Raw genomic sequence first — 21,767 nt, 5'->3', positions numbered from 1 at the left:
TGGACTCACGTTGAAGAATGTCATGGGTGAATATGGAGTGATATTCCAGCATGATTTAGAAATTTGTTGAGTGATGAGACAAATGAAGAATCAGCATGGAAAGTACAAAAAACATAATATTGGGCCGCACTTGCTTATTTCCTTTGAAAATATGTACTCTGTAATATCACAAACTTTCAGCTGAACCAGTCAGGAAATGAAGAAAATGGTGGTAGCTTTGGCAAGCATAGGACCAAGCACTGTGTCCCTCATGTGCAGGTTTCACTTAATTTTATATTAATCTGAAATATTGGCAAAGAACATGCACCACCGAGCTAAGGAAGGCCAGCACTTATCACTTTAAAGCATCCAAGGTGCTTCAAACACATGAGAAAAATATGGATTTTCAGCTAAAGAAAATATGTTGGAATAGCGACCAAAAAGCTGTTTAAACAGTTGGGGTTTATGCAGGGTTTTAAAGGGTTTGGAGAAACAGAGGAGGTTAGAAAGGGAATTGCAGAACCTTGGAAGGTGGTGTTAGCTGGTAGATAGGGTGGGAAAAAAAAGATATATAATGGGCCATCATTTGGCCATGAAGAACGATGGTGTCAGTGGTGAGGGTACAAAGATAGCTGGAGCCAAGTTTGACAGTTTTATTTCTTGTTTAGCTAAAGGAAGTGATGACTCATCCAAAACTAAATGTCTGAAAAGTTAGACAAAGCCAGCTGTGTGACCGGAAAGCTACGATTGGGAACACTCATTCAGTTGGAGAAAACTAGATCGAAGAATGCAGAACTGTGATGGGATAAGGACACGATTGGGCACAAGAATATGGGCACAAGAACACACAAGGTGCTACCAGAGGAAGGTTCATTCTTCTCAAAAGGGACAGCACTGGCAAAATCACTTTTGATTTCAGTTGTGCTTCTGGGAAGTATTTTCAAGTATTTTCTACATTAAAGGCTCTTCATAAATGCAAGTCGTATTATTACTTGTGCTTTACTTTTCCAACTTAATAGCTCGCTAGGTCCACTTCAAAAGCCACGCCTATCCATAATTTGCCAAATTTTATTGAATTCAATTTCAGAATCAGGTTTATTATCACTGAGAGATGTCGTGAAATTTGTTGTTTTGCGGCAAGACATAAAGACATAAAAATTACTATAAGTTACAAAAAGTAAATAGTGCAAAAGAGGAATAATGAGGTAGTGTTCATGGACCATTCATAATTAATAAAAGTTGTGTGTCTTTTATTACTAGCTTAATAATGTAACTATCACACTGATGCACTCCCTTATTGATGTTGAATCAAATAGGCCTTAGGGAATTTTTGTCAATGCTTAGAATCATTATTTTGGAGGATGAAAGTCAGTGAAAACTGTCATGATGGATGAACAGAGCTTTGTCAATGGATGTAGGCAGCAGAACGCTGGTTGGGTGAAGTTCACAAGACCAAGCAGCACGAGTTACCAGACGCTGATCGTCAAAAGGCTGAATATTCCCCCTTTAACCCAAGAGTATGAAAGTCAATTGTTGCTTTGGTCTGTTACTAGTGGTGTTCCGCAGAAATACCAGGACCTCTGCTGTTTGTGATGCATGTAAGTGACCCAGATGAAAATGTAGATGGGTGGGTTAATAAGTTTGCAAATGATATGAAGGTTGGTGGTGGTGTGGATAGCGTAGAAGACTGGCAAAGGATACAGCGGGATATAGATCAGCTGCAGATATGTGCAGAGAAATGGCAGATGGTGTTTAACTGGCCAAATATGAAATGTTGCACCTTGGGAGATCAAATGTAAAGAAACAGTACACTTAATGGCAAGACCCTTGACAGTGTTGATGAGCAGAGGATCTTGGGGTCCAAGTTCATAGCTCCCTGAAAGTGGCTACATGGGTTGATAGGGTGGTAAAGAAGGCATATGGCATGCTTGCCTTTATTAGTTGAGGCAATGAGTTCAAGAGTCAGGAAGTTATGCTGCAGCTTTGTAAAACTCTAGTTAGGCCGCATCTGGAGTATTGCATTCAGTTCTGGTTGCCCATTATAGAAAGACTGTGAAGAGGGTGCAGAAGAGGATGCTGCCTGGATTAGAAGGCATGTGCAATAAGGAGAGGTTGGACAAACTTGGGTTGTTTTCTCTGGAGTGGCAGAGGCTGAGGAGAGATCTGATAGAGGTTTATAAGATTATGAGAGGCATAGATAGAGTAGACAGCCAGTATCTTTTTCCCAGGGTTGAAATGTCTAATACCAGAGGACATGCATTTAAGGTGAGGGGGGTAAGTTCAAAGGAGATGTGCGGGGCAAGTTTTTTTTACACAGAGGGTGGGTGCCCGGAATGTGCTGCCTGGGGTGGTGGTGGAGGCAAATACGATAGGGGTGTTCAAGAGGCTCTTAGATAGGCACATGAATGTGTGGGAAATGTAAGGATATGAATAGTTAAGCAGAAGGGATTAGTTTAGTTGGGCATTTGATTACTAATTTAATTAGATCAGCACAACATTGTGGGCTGAAGGGCCTATTCTGTGCTAGGTTATCTTGGTTAAATTCAATAAAGACAAGGGCAATTACCTTGGAGATGCACATAATCTGGCACTGCAACTCCAGCAGAGTTGCAACAAAAAACTATTCTTGCATGAATATATTAGGTATCTGCCACCCCTGTGACAAATGCAAATTAATGTTATAATAGTAATAATAGAGGTGGAAGAAAATGAAATACTGATGTACAGGTCCATTTATATCAGCAGCTTTCTTTTTAACAGTTATCCATGAGAACGGTAAACTATTTGGAGAACACTCCCTTCCTTGTAACACTCCCTTGTTACAACACTCCCTTTTAACTTCCTATGCCATCTTAATTATACTCAGTCACTCAGAGATGCGCAAGATAACCAGGGAAAAAACCTGTTCACCTGCTTTGCAATGAAGTATCTTGTATCTCTGAGGAATTTGATGACAAGAATCCAAGAGTTAAGTACCTTTTCTATGCCCAAGGCACAAGACGTACTGCTACACTCCCAGAGACACTTTTAATAAAGGCCTGGTGTGATTGCTAAGCCCAACCTTCTGTAATGGGTCACTCTAAGTGAGATTGCTGTAGAACAAGCTTTATGAGCTTCTTCTGCAATGCACAAGAAAGCATAAATTTGGCATTACTGATAGCATGTAAAGGTTTGAGTAGGAAGAGCAAACATGTACATTAAACAATTTTTCACTTTCTCATTGAAATGTTACATCTGGTGAAGGAAGATGTTGAGACTGGAAGTGAGATTGTATTATTAAGATAATCACTTTGTGGAACAATAAAGGAAGGCTGTATACTATACACTGTTTCAATATATCTCAGAAACATACTAAAGTGCTTCATGCAAAGATTTAGTTTGAAGTGCTGCAGTTGTCATTTAAGTAAACACAACATCTCACACAGCAATTAAATAAATGATTAAATTATTTTATGTTCTCTTTGGGTGATTAATCAAATGCAAGCAGGGAGAATGGATTTAAATTAATTGGTAGAGGTTACAGAGGACATGAGGAAAAGCTTTTCACCTAAGGGATAGAACTCACCATTGAAAGATTGGTTGAGGCAATAACCCTTACCGCAAATTAAATAGCAATTAGATTTTCAGTTGAAGAACCACGACCTGCAGGGCTACGGATCAAGTCCTGGAAGGTGGGATTAGTGTGAGTGGGTGTTTTCAACAATGGTCCAACAGCCTCCTTCTGTGTCATAAATGTACTATTATTCTATTCTAGTCAACTCCTGAGATAGTAGATGTATGGATTAGGATTTTGGCATCAGATAAATGGAGGCATGGCGGGAGTCAGGCAGTGATAAATATATTGAAGTAGGTAGTCTTAGTGATTGGATGAATGTGATGGGAGGTTCATCTCCAGTTCAGAGACACCCAGGGTAAAAACAGTTTGATTTACCTTTAGGTTTACCAGAGGATATAATGGAATTGTGGCTGGGTAATGGAGTTTGTGATAGGAACCAAAGAAATTTTAATGAGGTGTATAAAGTTATGGGGGTGGGGGGTCTAAATAGAATAATTAGGAAGGGTCTATTTCTCTTAGAAGAAGAGTCGCAAACCAAGAGGCAAAGATTAGAGGGGAGAAGAGGAAAAATCTTGCCATTTACAGAGTGATAGGGAGCTATCCAAAAGTTGGAGGAAACTTTTGCTGGTTGTTAGGGAAGTTGCATGAAAAATTAGAAACACTCAAAGGGTCAGGAAGACTGGTGGTGAGAGAGCTGAGTCTCGTCAGTGTACGCAAGGAACTTGCATTGTGTGTCTAAATAATGTTCCTGAAGGGGTGCCTGTGGATGAGCAACAAAGTCAGATCCTTGAAGTCTCCAGAACTGATGTTGCAGGACTGAGAAAAAAAATCAGTTCAAGTGATCCTCTGGCTGTGATAAGAAGGGAGGGAGGAAGAGGCAGTTCTAATCAGTTGAACTGGAGTTCAAAAGAATGAGGGCTGATTTTATTGAAATATTTAAGATCCTAAGGAGCATGACGAGGTAGACCTTGATATGTTTCCAGAAATGGGAGCCTTGAACAAGGGGACACAGTTACAAGATTAAGGGCTGGTCATTTAAACCAGAGGAGCATGGAAGCATTTCTTCTCTCACAAGGTGGTGAACCCTTTCAATTTTCTACCCCAGAGGGTTGTGGAGACTAGATCAACAGACGTATTTAAAGGAGAGATAAATTTTTGAATGATTGCGGAATTGAGAGCTATGGAGAACTGACACAGAACAGGAGCTGAGTTATGGGGCTGATCAGCTATCATCATACTTAATGGCAGTACATGTTTGAGGAGCCAGGTGGTTGGCTCCTGCCCCTATTTTCTCACATTGTTGTGAATTATGGAGGAAAAGCCATGGAGAAGGATGACGTGATGAACTGGGTCAACGGATGAGGAGGGATAGTTATGTTATCAAGGAATTTAATTTGTGACTGATGGGAGGGGAAATAAGATTGGAACTGTTAAAAAGATGAGCACGTATTTTGTCAATGACAACATATCGAAGGATAACACAGTTGTAATGACACTGGTCAAGGACGTGGTTTTTGATTAGGAGATTGGCGAAGATTACAGATCTAAAGATGGTGGAAACAGCTTTAGAGGCAAGGGGAAAAAATAACAAAATTGGCTAAAATGGGAGTCAGATATGGAAGGTAAATAGCAGACAGTTTGGTGGGAATATATTGAGACTGAAGGTGGTAAGTCCCATGGGCAAAATGAGCTTAAAGAAAGGTCATTAAGTGATGAGATAATAGCTAAAGAAAAATGGAAACGGGACTAGAGCACCAAGGTAATTTGGGGAAATTTGACCATGTAGACCAGAAGAAAGGAGTGAAGCAGCAGAGGTAACTGAATGGATGGCCTCTGTCTTGATGGCAAAAATGGTCCATAAAGTCTTTTTCATTCGAGATGGCAGGAGGGTTGCTTCAGAAGATTTGGTGGAAAAGAGAAGCCAAAGATTATATTTGCATCCACCTTTGAAAAGTGAATTGTTTCAGAAAAGGAAACCAAACCTAATACATCCTTTATGTTTTTTTTCAAACAGATCTTGCAGAGGATAACTCAGTTATTCTCCACCACTGATATTCGTCTGTATCCATTGGATCTAATGAAGCAGAGGTGGGGGCCTTGCCAGGGGAAATGACCAGGATGAAGAGATTTTTTAATGAAGTCAAGCACATCAAAGGTAAAGAAGATTGTGTGATTGAGCAGAAATGTCATTATGATTAGCCAATCTATAAATTTGCTGCTTATTACTAGATGGTTTGAGACTAGTTGCTGCCATAGTAATCAGAATAGGGCATGCCTGATCCAAATGTTGAACTCCACATACAACAAAGCTTCTTAATCTCTCATATTCTATGATTCTAGACTCAGACAATCCACAATTATTAACATTTTCATCATTTAACCCTGTAATTTTTGTAGTTCACACAGCAACTTGTTAGAAAATTTTGTATTTGTTATTATATCAATATTCCACACATTAGAAGTAAAAGTCCATCCTGATGTCAGAAATATAAATTGAAACCTCTAATGGAAGTGTCCATCGATGGAAATGATTTCAAAAAATGCTCCCATCACTTTCTTTAATATTGCTTACAATCCTGGTTGCCTTTCAGTTGGAAATGGAGTGGTTAATTTTACCCCCAAGAGTTCAGAGCAACATCACCACCAACTTAAACATCTACAATGTCTTTAACATTATTGAAAAACATACCAAGATGCCCATAGGAGAGGGGATGAGGGAACATAGGAATTAAACTAAAGAAAAATTCAACTTTATGGCTCAGGTAGGTGGCAGCATTGGAAGTTAGGTGGTAGGCTCGGGAGGGGGGACAGATTGAAGTGGCAGGGTGACCAACTATATCATCCTATAGTTAATAGTAAAGACCACAATCTCCTCATATTTGTTACCGGAGGTGAAGGACAAGGAGACAAGTAGGTGTGGTTTAAGAAGATCAGTAAGATGCCTCTCTGTGAATAAAGGAAGTGATAGAAGAGATTAATTTCTTTGTGCGTATTTGTAGCAAAACCATAAATAATATAAACAGATTTGATATCTCACTGTATACAATGCATTGTGGAAAGAGCCCCTAAAATATTAGTGCAAATTTGGCAATAGCAAACAAAATAGATGGGCTGAATTATAAATTGATTTCCTTTTTTTGTAAGCAGCTTCCATTAATTCAATTCTATAGTCTTTTGGCCAAGTCATTGGCTATTAATCAGAATTCAACAGTATTGATATTTTTAGCATGCCATTGAAAACAATGGAAATTCCCAAGAGGCTTAACTGGTTCAGCATGGACAGGATTAGAGTTTGAGGTTCTCACTTAAGGCTGATTATTTAGTAATCTTATGGGTGATTGGCAAAGGTTTTTAGATATTTTGTGGAATCGCATGTTTGCTTCTGCATAAGCTATGTCCCCTATCTATCAGACCGTAAAACTCTGTTTTTACAAATGGTATTTACCTGCCTTATCTCATCATTCCAATGTATGAGCTGTGTGTTAGCAGTTTAGAGAAATTTTGCAATGTGCCCTTTTGAACCAATAAATTGCATTTATTAAATCTAGTTCTATAAGCTACTGTGTCAATTAGGAAAAGTGGTCCAAACATGACTATCAAGAGGATAGCATTAGATGAAATGAAAAGGCTTAAAATGTTGTCAAGAAACTAATAAGCCTGAGGACTGAAAAACTTTTTGAATTCAGCAAAGAAAGGCCAAGGTATTATTAAGGAAAAAGAAAGTAGAAAATGAGGGTAGGCTAACTGAAACATAAAAAAATATTGTAACAGCTTCTATAAACTTATGAAAAGGAAATTATAAGCAAAAGTTAATGTGAGTCCCCTACAGACAGGGATGGAGAAATGAGGAGACACAAGAGACTGCAGATGTTGGGATCTGGAGCAACAAACAAATGGCTGGATGAACTCAGCAGATCAGGCAGCATCCGTGGAGGGAAATGGATAGTCAATATTTTGGGTCGAAATCCTTCATCTGGACCAGAGAGGAGAAATTATATTGGGAATCAGGAAATGGCAGAGAAATTAAACAAATATATTGTACTGAGCAGGTCAAACTGTGGAGGGGGGGGGGGGGGGGAGAGAGAGAGAGAGAGAGAGAGAGAGAGAGAGAGAGAGAGAGGAACAGAATTCGTGTTTCAGATCAATTAATGACTCTGTTTCTCTCTCCATAGATGACCTGCTAAGTATCCCTAGCATTTTCTGCTTTTATTTCAGATTTCCTGGAGCTGCATTTATTTGCTTTTCAAAGAAATATATTGAGTTGATCTTTAAGAACAAAATATAGAAAACCTCCCATAGATAGTGGAGGACTGCAGATATAGAGTAAATGAGTAGTGAAAAAAAACTAGAATTGGAGAAATTGATGAGATATTGAAAGGTGATAGTGTTCACTAGATTGATTCCCGGGATGGGAGGGTTAGGGCAGACTGGGCCTGTACTTTAGAAGAATGAGAGGTGATCTGATTGAAAAGTACAACATTCTTAAGAGCTTGAGATGTTAGATGCAAAGTTGATGTTTCCCCTGGTGGAGGTGTCACAGTCTCAAAATAAGCGACAACTATTCAAGGCAGGGGTGACTGGAAATTTTCTTCATCAGATTGTGGTGAATCTTTGGACTTCACAACACAAGAAGGCTGTGAAGCAAAGAACTTATTCAAGACAGTGATTGATAGTTTTTTAAAACTTAAGGGATTCAAGGGAGATGGAGTTAGTGAAGGAAAATAGCGCTGAAGTAAAAAATGAGCCATTATCTTATTGAAAGGTAGAGCAGTTCTGAGGGGCCAGGTGGCCTACTCCTGCTTCTATCTTTTATGTTGGCTTGGGAGAAGTTATTTCACCTAAACCCTCACCATGCTGTTTTAATCTCCTGTCCCTCAGGACTAGGTTATCTTGCCTATCCAGGACAGTATCCAGGGACCTTCCCAGAAACAGTGTAAATGCATATGCCATTGGATAGCCTACCAACAGATGTTGAGATCACACAGGATAAAACTGTTGCTATTTGACATTATATCCTCTGTAGGTTAAACACTTTCATAAAGTTTACATTGTGGATCAAGGAATGTGCAGAAGTTTCTAGGACAGAAGTGAGATTGATAAGACAGGTAGCTATATGTCACATTGATGTACTACTGGGAAACATCAATCAATAGAAGAGTAGCAAACACTGTAGGAGGAAATGATTAGTGTTTATATATGGTGACTCATTGAATTTAATATTTTAGGTTGTTACTTCAACATTTGTAGTAATTTTCCATTTTGAAATGAAAACCTACACAAAATGTAGTAATAACTAAATTAATAGCTATACCTGCATTTCCATTCTTCATAATAATAAAAGGGACTGCTGTGAAGCAGTTCCTTGTCTTACACTGTTGCTCAAGATGTCAGGATACTCATTGCCCTATCAGAGTAAGAGCACGGCATGACACAAAAACAGGCAGAGAAGGGAGTGTTGAGGAAGAACCTGTGTGGGTAGCAAGCAGGTGGAAGGGAGGGGTTGATATGCAACAACAGAAGTGGAAGAAGAGGTTAGCTTTGTTTAATCCAGCAAGCAGATAGAATCAGAGTTAGAATTTTTGTTCAGATCCAACCGAAGGCACTCCAATTGGGCTTCAATTTCATCTCCTCCCTAGCAACCCAGCCAGGCTGAATCCTAGCTAGTGGTGCATAATCTCAGCTCTCTACAAGACTGAACCTAACTTCAACATCATACCCTATCTATCAGACTATATATCTCTGCTTTTACTAATGGCACTTATCTGCCTTATCTCATCATTACCATCACAGAAATCTTACTGTTGTCTTGATCACCTCAGACTTGATTTCTGCTAGCTGCCGTACTCCACTTTATCTAAACTGCAACTCTCCCATTCTGCCACAAGAATCCTGTCTCATAGTAAGTCCGGTTCCCCTTCATCAACAGGCTTTTATTGATATCCTACTTGTCTTTCCCTCCCTTTAGCTCATCACTGAAAGGAGAGCATTGAGCTAATTTGTTTCCTCTGTTTATGATAACTTTCTTCCTTAGAGACACAAGACACTACAGGTGCTGGAATCTGGAGCATAAAAAAATTGCTGGAGGAGCTAAGCAGGTCGAGCAGCATTTGTGTGGGGAAAGGAATTGTCGATGTTCTGGGTCAGGACTTGGGAGTGGAGAGGGAAGGTAGCCAGTATAAAGATGAGAGGGGGACGGGTGAGACTGGGGCCAGTAGGTGATAGATGGACCATAAAGGATGACGGGCAGATGGAGCTAGGTTGGGGAGGGGGAGGGGTGGAGTTGGGAGACTGAGGCAGGTGGGTGATGGGTGGAAGCAGACAAGGAAAAAAAGGGCAAGATGGAGCCAGGCAGTGGGGAGGGGAGGGTGCAGGTGGAGACAGTTGCTGGAGGGTGATAAGCAGGGACACAAAGGCTACCAGTGCTGGAATCTGATAAGTTAACAAAAGTGATTATGGTATTTATTAGGGGAGAGGTGAAGGGAATGTGGAACTAGATGGGGGAGGGGATCTAGTGGGTAACATGTGTGTGTGTGGGGTAGATGATGGAGGAGGATGAAAATGGGAGATGGGGGTGATATGGGAAAGGTGACGAAAATAGGAAAATCGGAGGTGAATTGGAAGGAGAGTATAATGGGAACACAGGAGGTAAGGGTTGCCTGAAAGTGGAAAATTCTATGTTTCCACCATTGGGTTGTAGACTACCCAGGCAGAATACGAGGTGTTGTTCCTCCAGTTTGCAATGGGCCTCACCCTGCCAGTGGGGAAGGCCGAGGATGGGCTGGTTGGTGTGGGAGTGGGAAGAGGAATTGAAATGTCCTGTAACTGGGAGCTTGGGATGGCCATTGTGGACAAAGCACAAGTGCTCTGCAAATCAGGAGCCTAGTCTGTGCTTGGTCTTGCCAGTATAGAGGAAGCCGCATCATGCAGTAGACGAGGTTGGAGGATATGCACGTGAATCTTTGCCTCACCTGGAAGGGCTGTTCGGGTCCCTGGACGGTGGTGAGGGAGGAGGAGCAAGAACAAATGCTGCACCTCCTGCAGTTATAGGGGTAAGTACCAGGGGTTGGGGAGGGGTGGGTGGAGAGAGAGAAGCAGACCAAGGAGCCATGGAGGGAGTGGTCCCTGGGGAAGGCGGAATGGGGTGAGGAGGGGAAGGTGTGACTAGTGACGGGATCCTGTTGCAGCTGGCAGAAATGACCAAGGATGCTGTGTTGGATGCAGAGGTTAGTAAGGTGAAAAGTGATGACTAGGGTAACCCATCTCTGTACTTTATTGTGGGGGCGGGGGGAGGACGGTGAGAGCGGAAGTTGAGAAACAGGAAATGCGAAAGAGGGCTCCATCAGCCGCAGCAGAAGGGAAGCCACATTTTCTTAAAAAAAGGACATTTCCGATTTCCTGGAATGGAAAGCCTCATCTAGAGAGCAGATGCAGCAGAGATGGAGAAAATGATGGCATCCTTACAAGAAGGGAAGAGGTGTAATCTAAGTAGCTCTGGGACTCAGTGGGTTTATAGTAAATATTCCTCTTTAACTCTTTTCTCTTCCCAATTTCACAAGCCACGCCTTCAGTCATCCTCATCCTTGTACTATTTTTGTCTCTGTGGTCTTATTCCATGCTGTTTCTCTGCATTTCTAAAATTTCCTCTCTTAAAAGTATAGTTCCAATTCCTCGTTGAAGCCTACTATTGAATCTATTTTCACGGTTCTGTCATGTGTGTAATACAAGCTCAGGTCATTTGGTGCATAGCAAAGGTTTTCCTTGTCTGGTCCCTGACATTTTTGCCAATCACCTTTAATCAGTGCATTCTGGTTATTGACCATTCAATCATTGAAAACAGCTTGTCTTTATCTAAATGCTTCATGAATGTAATCATTTCTAACAGGTTTCCACTTAACCTTCTATGCTTTAAGGATAGCAATCCCTTCTTTTCCAGACTAAAACCAAAATGTTATTCCTCAGTCTTAGTAAATCTCTTAGTAACCTTGTCCAAAGTCTTCATATGCTTTCTCAGACAAGGTGGAAAGAACTGGCATAATACACAAGCTAAGGCTGAACTACAGATTTAGTACAACTTCCCGCAGGAGGTAAGTTTGTCCATAGTAACACATTTGCAATATCATAGTGGTTGCATTAAGGAAACTATGAATGTAAGAAATAGGAGCCTTGCTCTGCTATTCATCATTTTCTACCTCGTGTCATTTTCCAGCACTATCTCCATAACCCTCAGTTTTTATATGCAAAATTTATTACCATCCCTTTCACAGGAATATTCAGCCTCAGTCTGTAAAACTGTATTGGAAAATTAGAGAGACAACTCCCTATGGGTCAGGATCAGATACCTCATGGTTCAGGAAGGAGCCTGGGAAAAGGTCACTCAGCGACAATTATTCCTTATATGGAACTTGAGAGAAAAGAAACATTTTCTTCTAAGTTTTAAAGAGATAAAGTGTCAAGGGAAAAGATATAGAGAGTTATAGTGAACTGTACTTTTGGACTGCTGTTGTCTTTAGTTGATGATAAACTTCTGAGTGCTTAATTTGTTTCAGTTGCAGAAGGTTCTATGAGTATAGTTGTAAGTTAATTGAACTGGCATTAAAACCTGTTGAATATAACTGACACTAATCATCTGTTTCTAAGTGTTACTGTGTATACCCTTTGTACATACAAACAATTCAGGAAGCTTAATGGCTTTTTTCCTGTTTTGAAATATCTGATATATCTGGGTCAATGTGGGTTCGGAGAGGCCTCTGCACTATTTATAGGTGTATCCTGGTTGCTCAACATGGAGAGGGGTGGGAAAACGACCAGATAACTGTTTAAACTTTGTATGGAACTGCTTTTGCTGCCAATTTTGTAGGGTGGTACGGTTCTCCAGCCTGTACATACTCAAGGGATGTAAATGCCAATTTCATATCAGATTTCTAAGGAATTAAGAAGTTGATCTGAAATCCCTCCCCTCACTCCTTGCCCCCGTTCCATAAATATTTTTGGGAACATATGCTAGAATTCCCTTCTTAGCACCATTCTCCAAGTAACGTCAACACAAGGACTTCAAGAGGAGGAGAGGCATTCTATCACTCTGAATACCTCTTGGAATGGAGAATGTGCATTTTTTCCACCTTTGCCCATATCATGACTCTGTTACTTTTGACACCATGCTCCTTATTTTGATGGTCTGATATGTGATGTTCTGCCTCCCAAATGCACATCTGAAATTATTGGCCTAGCCAGCCATAAAACTTCGTGAAGATATAGAGGGGATTTTTCATTTCATGTTGGGATATCACCAGGATGTGCAGGCTAAAACTTTAAAGCAGCAATATGAGTCTCAACACACTACAACCATCATTAATTATCTTCTGTCTCAAAGTTGACTCAGTATGACCATTTATGGGCAGGTAATCAGCTTTGAGCCTATGAAAATTGGGCAGCACAGACAGTTGGTTGGATGAAAAGCTTGAGAGTTTAATCCTTATAGATAGAAGGGTCGTATCCGAATATAGGAAGTAACCCTTCTCTATAAAGTTCATCGGGAACACTTACAATGCCAGCTAGCAAACAGATTTTTAAAAAAGTTGGATGGTGCACCATTCACTGGAAATAAGGTCACAACAGCAAAGAACTTGAGAAAGCAAAGATTAATTGCGATCAAAACCAGAGAAAGACGTTCAGAGCTAAGATGAGTTGGTAGCATTTGACATGGTGAGCCTGCAGGTAGGGTAGTCAATGGAGGGTGTCTAACTGGTAATCAAAAAATCCACACCTCTCACAATTATCATTAAAGGTAAGCTTAAAGGGTGCAGGTATGGTGGGCTTAAAGAGTCTATTGATGGTGCAGAAAGGATGCAAAGGATCATCTTTGTTCTCCAAATGATATTCGAGTTGTGGACAGTTTTGATGAAGAAAAATAAAGCTTGGTGGAGATTGCTGTTGTCAGCCAGATCTGACAGGAAAGCTGAGCTATTTGTGCACTGCATATGCATGTTGGCACTCCATGGCCTAAGCAAGATGTTTTTGTGCACCATATGATTAGACTTAAATGAAAAAAAATTGCAAAGGAAATTATGGACGTTAATACCAGTTTCTCAAGCTCCATAATTTTCCTGCAGGGTCTTCCATTGGTCTGATGTTCCAACACATGGAGGAGTCTGGGCGCGTGCAGTGGCAACAGCAGGTTACAACCTCTTCTGTGATTTTTGATGTAAGCCTATAGACAATGCAGGGTCATTCATGCATGAACAACCATTTTCTGTGATTGTGAGGCCTGGTCCATCAGACGACCTACCTGCATGAGCCTTCAAGACTTTGATACCCCTGACTGATTTCCCCCTGCTCCTTGCTCTGCCACTAGTGAACTCTCCCACAACCTAGACTTGAGACTTGCTTGTTTCTGAATGGCCATTGAGTGTATAAAGCTTATCAGTACAGAATTTTCCAGCAGTGAGTTCTTGTACAAAATGTTTACTGGCCCAATACTGACTGCCTGTTTAATTCACCTTCACAGGTAACACACTAGGCCCTTGCATTGAGCAATGAAGATGGGGGCTGTTGTTACATACCAGCAACAATAGAAACACACCTGGTTGAATTTCCTTGTTTGGTGATATTTTACTTACCAGATCATAATTGCATAACCTCTCAATGAGGAAACAGTTTAGGATAACATCAATTTTTAATTAACCAAAGACTGTAGGTAAGTGCTTTACTGACAATGACAGTGTACCTCAGTTTCACCATGTCTGTGGGATAACTAGTAATGTTGGCATGCCTGGATTTGTTAACACTGACTTCATTTCTAGTAGGCAATATTGCTTGAAAAGTAAACTGATGATTCACTTCATGCAGTGGTTAGGGCGTGGAACACTCCTAGTTACTGCTTGACATCATTTTACCATAAAAGGAAAAGTATGGAAAGCATGCGACAGTTTACTCAAGCAAAGCACACTGCCTAGTATTTCGTAATGTGAAGTTAGATCTTCGCCCTACTTTGCTTAAAAAGGCAAAATCTATCTTCTCTGAGTAATGTTAGACCTCAACATTAATCTCTACATCAGACTAACAAAGTATAACAGAAACTGGAACAAAAAGCAGGCCAATTATACAATCCATTGCAATAGTTAACCCTTAAAATACCTTTCAAAGGAGTTCCTCAGACTCTCTTCATCTCTGAAAGAATAATGGTCTTGAACAATTTAAATATTGTTTCAACCATGTCCAATATCCCCTCTCCTTCCAACACACCTATGTTTCCATAAATACCTAGCAAATGTAATTAGTGTAAATGGGCAAAAGGGTTGGCATGGACATAGTGGGCCAAAAGGCCTGTTTCTGTGCTGTACAACACTAGATCTTGTCTTTTGAATTACCTTTTCATCCCCTATATCACTACCCCTCCCATTTGCTGCCTCACAACTCACCCTTGTTCTCAAAATCTGTCCCCTCCCCTCACTTTAGCCACACCCAAGTGCAATAATAGGGAAGGCATTAGCCTTCTTGCCCTAAACCTCCTTCCCTTCTGCCGGACCCTGCATTGCATTTTATTGCTACTATATGAACTTGTTCCAAATGTTGTTTAACAAGGTTGATTAGCATTAAAACATTACTTAAACAGATATTCACATGAGACTGAGATAGGGGCTTCTTAGGACAGACATTTACACAATCGACATTAGTTTTCATTCCAGGTTTACTTGTATGCTGAAATAAAAAGAGAAAATGGCAGAATTACTCGGCACATCAGACAGTGTCTATGGACAAAAAAAAAGCATTAACGTTTCCAGTTGGTGACCTATCATTTCTTTCCTTATTTATGTGCTGTTTAAATTCCCCAGTTGCAGTGGTGGGATTTGAAGTTGTAACTCCGCATCATTGATCCAGGCCTTGCATTACTCCAATAACATAGCCACCATGCCTCTTTATCCTTTTACTTTCCATTCTTCCTATTGTAGTAATAACCATGATTGTTCAGCCCTGTTTTTGTACAAATTCAACAATGCTATAGTTGTTGTTGGGGTAATGATTTCTGAGTGCAAAGACATGCTTATAGTGGAGTAGGTTAGTGTGTTCCTAACATTTCCCACTGATTGAAACTTCCATTTCTGTTCCTGGAGTGAGATATGGGAATCCTTGCAAGTTTTTTTTCACTTACAAATAGATATTTCATGGCAAATGTACTTGGCAACAAATGTGGCTGTCTGTAGGTTTAAATAAAACTTACCTTGCAGGGTCTTTCCTGGTTCTGGTTCCTGTTACCTGCAGTTTATACCTGGAATGAAGTTATTACAATCCTCTGCTCAGGCTTTAGGTTAAAAAAAGTAGACCAACACATGTTAAAGTCATTGGGGCCCAATCTGCATATTTAAAGAGCACTCTGCTAGCTTGGGGCAGGTGGCCTTGGAGCCTGCATTTTGTTAGATCATGGTAGAAAAGGAGTGAGTAATTTCTCCACTTCATTTTCGCTACCCTTTGTCTTGGAGATTTGTGTCCACAGTGTCCTTATTATAGAAAGCATAGTCAATCAACATTGTGCAGAATGTATCTCACAAATTAGGCTTGAAAAAAATCATGCAATGTATGATTTATTTTAGAAAATGGAAGTTTTCTAAATGAAAACTTTTCTAAATGAAGTTTTCTAAATGAAAATAAAGTTTTCTGAAGAAAACTTTAGAAAACTGAAATTTCTAAATTATGTATAGGGATGGTAACTCATAGAGTCATACAGCACAGAAAACAGGTCCTTTGCCCACAAAGGTCACACCATCCATCAAGCACCCACACACTAATCCCATTTTATTCACTCCACATTCCCATCTACTCTCTCCATATCATACTCTAGGTGCACATAACTGTAGCCAACTTACCGACCAACCTTAGACCATAAGACATAGGAGCAGAATTAGGCCATTCGGACCATCAACTCTGCTCTGCCATTCGATCACAGCTGATTTATTTTTCCCTCTCAACCCCATTCTCCTGCCTTCTCCTTGTAACCTTTGATGGTCTTACTAATCAAGAACCTATCGACCTCCACTTTAAATATACCCAATGACTTGGCCTCTATTGCTGTCTGTGGCAATGAATTCCACAGATTCACCACCCTCTGGCTAAAGAAATTCCTCCTCATCTCTGTTCTAAAGGGACATCCTTCTATTCTGAGGCTGTGCCCTCTGGTCTTAGACTCTCCCACTACAGGAAACATCCTCTCCATGTCCACTCTGTCCAGGCCTTTCAATATTCGGTAGGTAACCTGCACGTTTTTGGTATGTGAGAGAAAACTGGAGCACCCAGAGGAAACCAACACAGGGAGAACATGCAAACTCCATATAAACAACACCAAAGGTCAGGATTGAACCCAAGTCATTGGAGTTGTGAGGCAGCAGCTCTACCTGCTGCACCACTTGTGCTGCCCATGATTATTAATAAGAAGAGCAAGTGAGTTCCATTGCCAGTGATAGATTGCCAGTGCAAGGTTTAAATATCTGATGATATTTGTATTCTGTGGAAATGCGTGGCTAGAAATTCCAGGATAAACCTCTTCAGAACAAAATACAATGACGATTTCCCAGACCCAATCCAAATTCTAGGCTGAGTGCCATTTACAGCACGTTGCCTGACACCAGTGGAATAGCTGCCTCAGATGAAGGGATGGATTTAGTAATAATTTCTTTCAGGAGACTAGTGTTCTAAAATTTAAATAGGGAATGGGTAAACAGAAAAGACCCTGCAAAGAGGGATGAAAAGGGTAATGAAGAGTAAAGAGTGGGGAGTTGGGGGAGGAGGGGTAGATTTAAGATAATTGGTTGAAAGATTAGAGGGAGTTGAAGAAAATGTTTTTTATCCAAAGAGTTATGGGTATCTGAAATTCAAAGCCTGTAAGGAAGCAGAAATTCTAATCACATTAAGAGTATGTGGAAGAGCACTTGATGTGGTTAACAAGAACTGTGAAATAGGATTAGTCTGAATAGCTCTTTTTAGGTTGGCATGGAATGATGGTCCTGTGTGCTAGGATTCTAGCCTATTGCCCGCACTCTTTCTGAGGGATGCTACGAGTGTGCAGTGTTGTCCTATCCTGAGGGAGAGGGGCAAAAACAAATCCGTATAGATTTTCATTCTCGTTTGCTGTTCTATGACTGTTGCATGAAGTTATTGTTGTATAAAGAGATCAGGCTTCCTGTCCTACCTAACACAGCTGCTACTGTCCTGTCTTGACCTACAGCGCAAGTTTGGCCACTTGGGTGAGTGGACATCCATAGCACATTATGGGTCAGTGCATTCAGGAAGAGAAGGTGAGGAACTGGTTAAAAGGGAATGTGTAGATTTTCAGAGCTGATTGTTCCAGAGGTTATCCATTCTGAAATAAAAGCACCTCAGCTCCATAAGGCTGAGTACACTAATACTGATATAATATTGGCGTGAGATCTTACATCCTCAAATTCTCAACATATTAAGGATTTCCTTGGGGCTTCTCCTGCACCACTGTAACTTTAGCAGTCTAATTATGCATCAAATGCTTATTATGGTAAATTGTGGGCTGTTAGAATGGCAGAGTGAGAGACATGGCTTTGGAGGACATGGCTTTAGGGTGAAAGGGGAAAGGTTTAGGGGGAACATTAGAGGGAACTCCTTCACTCAAAGAGTGGTGGGAGTGTGGAATGGGCTGCCATCTGATGTGGTAGATGCGGGCTCGCTCTTAACTTTTAAGAGTAAATTGGATAGATACATGGATGAGAGAGGTCTGGAGGGGTATGGGCTGGGGGCAGGTAGATGGGACTAGCAGAATAATGTTTCGGCACAGACTAGAAGGGCCAAATGGCCTGTTTTCTGTGCTGTAGTTTTCTATGGTTCTATGGTTCTGAGATGCCTGACCATAAATTCGTTCTCCTGTGTAAGCAGGTTTGGTCACTTTTGGAAATTGTGGTTTCCTTCTGTTCCATTATCAGTTTTTGTTGTCAAACAGTGCTTAAAGAGTGGGGACTAGACACATTTAGTGTAAACAAAGTTAGAAGGGGTTACACATCCTGAAAAGAGTTCATAACTATAAAAAAACACAGCTTGAAGGAAAATCGTGCAAAGCCCAAATGTTTCCTTACATTAGTAGTGTCTGCATTTTATCAACTGAACTCTGGGTGGCCTCATTTGGGACTAAATGTACTGTAGAAATGACATATTTCTTGATCATTTTATTATCCTTTAATGGATAATTCTAAAGGGTATTTTGAATAAAAGGCAGCTAGTTAAATTTTCAAGACAGATCTCAAAAGAGATTCTACAGATTTGATAAAAATGGCAGATTGATGCAGTAGGACGGTATTTCCTGTTCCTGTTGTTCCAGGGTGAAGAGATCACCCAGATGGAGCAAAGGATTTTGTATTCACAATTCTACCCATAATTTTCTGTCCAAATGAATAATAACAGACTCCACTACGTGCACAGAATCTGTTCATTTAAAATTAGGATCTATTGTTGGAAAAATTTAAACAACATCAGAGAAATGCAGACTTGATAGAGCTAACCTAGACATGTTTCTGATTAAAAAGCTCATCTTTTAAACTGGCTAAGTTCCATGCCACTCCTGGTGCAATTATCTCTAATGCTTGGTTAATAATGCTGCTTCACAAACAAGGACATTCATAAAAAGATATTAAGTGCTACAACTGACGGAAACCCAGGATGTTGCATCAAAGCAAATTGGGAAAATTGAGAACAAAGTCAATTTAGTGGAAAAGTAATTTAAATAGACTGCAAACCTCCCAAAATCTCCATAATCTTGCATGTAGTCAATCGGAACATATTTGCTCGCGCTCCCTCTCTCTCTCTCACTCTCTCTCTCTCTCTCTCGCGCACTCTCTCCCTCTCTCTCGCGCTCTCTCTCTCTCTCAGTCTCCCTCATTCTCGAATGTGTATACCAGCATCATGTTGCTACTGTCTATCTTCTGTTTCTGAAGTATTTTGGCTCTTGAGTTTCACACTTCAGGAAGGATGTCTTGTCCTTGGAAAGGGTGTAATAGGGATTTATTAGAATAATACCTGGTTGAGAAGAATAAAATTATGACCATGGGTTTTATAGACTTGAATTTAGGAGATCTGAGTCTGTTTAAGGTGATTAAGAAATATGAAAGAGAGACAAATAAAACATCTCCTCTGATGTGGGAGTCTAGAACATGGGTGTACAACCTTAAAAAGAAGCATTTGCCTGTTTCAGAGTGCTGTCAGAAGCTCATCTTTCCGCTCCTTACTAGCTTAAAAGACTTTCTAATGTTTATAGAGTGTACAAGTTACAACATTTGTTTAATGAGTTTATTAAGTTCTTTTTCCTTATTATCTCTCTCACATATACTCACAATAGAAAAAAAAGTTAATCTTTCGGAAAGAAATGTATGCAGACATAAAATTTTTAATAGATTCACCTGTTATACTGATATAATTATGTTAAGGCTTGGAAGGAGGCTCCTATGGAGCGTAAATATAGAACAGTTGGATTGAATGATCTGTTTGTATCTTCAGTGTATAATACAATGGGAGCAAATGGTGAGCAGTAGGGGAACTGGCACTCCCAGTAATCACTAAGCATGTCATATGCTTGGTATGTGTATAATATGTCTTTAAAGCGATCCTTCAGAAGCAGTCACACTTAAAATTCCTGCACAAGCCCCTTCTTCAATTACATGTTTACATTATTTTCCAGATCTCCCTGTGTTCAGCCTAGTGTTGAAGGGAGTAATTAGGTGCTAGTGGCAACAGTGAAGTGTGACATACCAACTTCATCTATGGTCCTTGTGGCTTTCAGCAGGCTATCACTTTCCATGCGGTCCGTGACTGAACATTGGCAGCCGAGCTGTATATCGCATTGACAGAAGTTCCGAACTAATCTGATAGCTAATTTTCAGTAAATAACCATTTAACAATTACACCGGAAAATGCACTTAAAATCACTGAAAAATACACAGGGTTTTTATGCTCATTTGCCTTTGCCAGTTTGCACCCTTCTCTCCTGAACACACTGACTCTTTGTTTTGACCTTTGTGGGTACAGTGTGATTCAACCAAATTGTATCCTGATCCAGGATCCAAACTCACACTCATACTGGCAGGAGTCTCTGAAAAATGATTAGGAGATGGAAACATGGCTGAAACAAGATCAGCTGCAATTTCCCAGATACAGTATCACTCCAACTGACTCAGCACAACCCAGGGGTTGAAGCTGGAACTCTGTGGCTTGCACTGTCTCCTGTCATTTTAGGATGTATGTTAACCATATCAGACAAGCTTTTAAGAAGTGGAATAAAAATGAAAATGGTGGAAACAGGAAATGCCTGAAGCATCCAGTGGGTCAGGCAGCTTCAGTGGGCAGAGAATCAACGTTGTAGGTTAAGGACCTTTTATCAGAATTGGAAAAGTGGTAAGTGTGTTTTAAGTTGCAGAGCAGGGGAGAGGTGGAAAGACAAAGACAATGTCTGTGATAACATGGAGACCAAAGTTGTCAAGGTAACAATTTTAGGAATGCCCATTTTCAGTAAGAACATTTTGGTTAATTTTAGTAGGGAGTAAAGAACAAATTTACTTTGTTGATTAATTGTCATCTTTCAGGAGTTCGCATTTTCGTGTCCAGTTTAAATTAATAGCTTTCAACTGAATTTGGGCAATGTTACAAATAATGGAACTGCAATAGAAACCTCAGCCTTTATCCACAGATTCACCATATTGTGCCCCACCGTGGTGTGTCACAAAAAGATTTTCAAATGAGAGCCAAATTCAGTATTTTTTTTGTTGTTGCTTATGAAATGGACTGTGAAGGCAAAAGGCATAACCAGCCACCAGCTGTCTAGTTCTCTGAAATCAGAACAATCCTTTTACCCGTCAATCCACATTAAATGGAACCTAAGTCACAGAACTGAAAGTTCAAATTAGTATCTTTATATAAAGAGGATTAAAGTTAAAGCGCTATGTATATAGTTGACTAATACATTTTCTGAAATTACCTCCACATGGTTTTTTGACGATTCTTGAAGGACTTCTTGACAATATTCTTTCCTTATATTATGCTGTCTAGTTCTCTTAATCAAATTTTGGAAAGTTTCAATACTGAGTTGCTACACTTTTAATTTTCCCTTCACAGTTCCTTACTGAAAAAAATTGTTAGATGACTCTATGCATGCCTTGTGATTTGGACGTTGCATCAGGTGCTGAGAAGTGCTTGAAGGCATCCTGAGATCCATCACCCTATGACTTGTCCT

At 40.2% G+C, this 21,767-nt stretch overlaps 1 protein-coding gene and 1 long non-coding RNA gene across 5 annotated transcripts in view; one reads left to right on the top strand and one right to left on the bottom strand.

Annotated features, from left to right (window-relative positions):
• LOC127567430 (uncharacterized) overlaps positions 1-21,767 on the top strand; it is a 37,489-nt gene that overhangs the window by 4,136 nt on the left and 11,586 nt on the right. The window contains exons 2-3 of the long non-coding RNA XR_007955872.1: positions 5,550-5,690; positions 13,645-13,736. This is a non-coding gene — a long non-coding RNA (uncharacterized LOC127567430). The remainder of the gene's footprint in view (positions 1-5,549; positions 5,691-13,644; positions 13,737-21,767) is intronic.
• Positions 1-21,767, bottom strand: part of LOC127567429 (tropomyosin alpha-4 chain-like) — an 81,351-nt gene that overhangs the window by 56,345 nt on the left and 3,239 nt on the right. The window lies entirely within an intron of this gene.

The sequence above is a fragment of the Pristis pectinata genome, chromosome 2 (assembly GCF_009764475.1).
Source record: "Pristis pectinata isolate sPriPec2 chromosome 2, sPriPec2.1.pri, whole genome shotgun sequence".
Classification (NCBI taxonomy): Eukaryota; Metazoa; Chordata; class Chondrichthyes; order Rhinopristiformes; family Pristidae; genus Pristis; species Pristis pectinata.
This window is presented reverse-complemented; position numbering and strand designations above follow the sequence as displayed.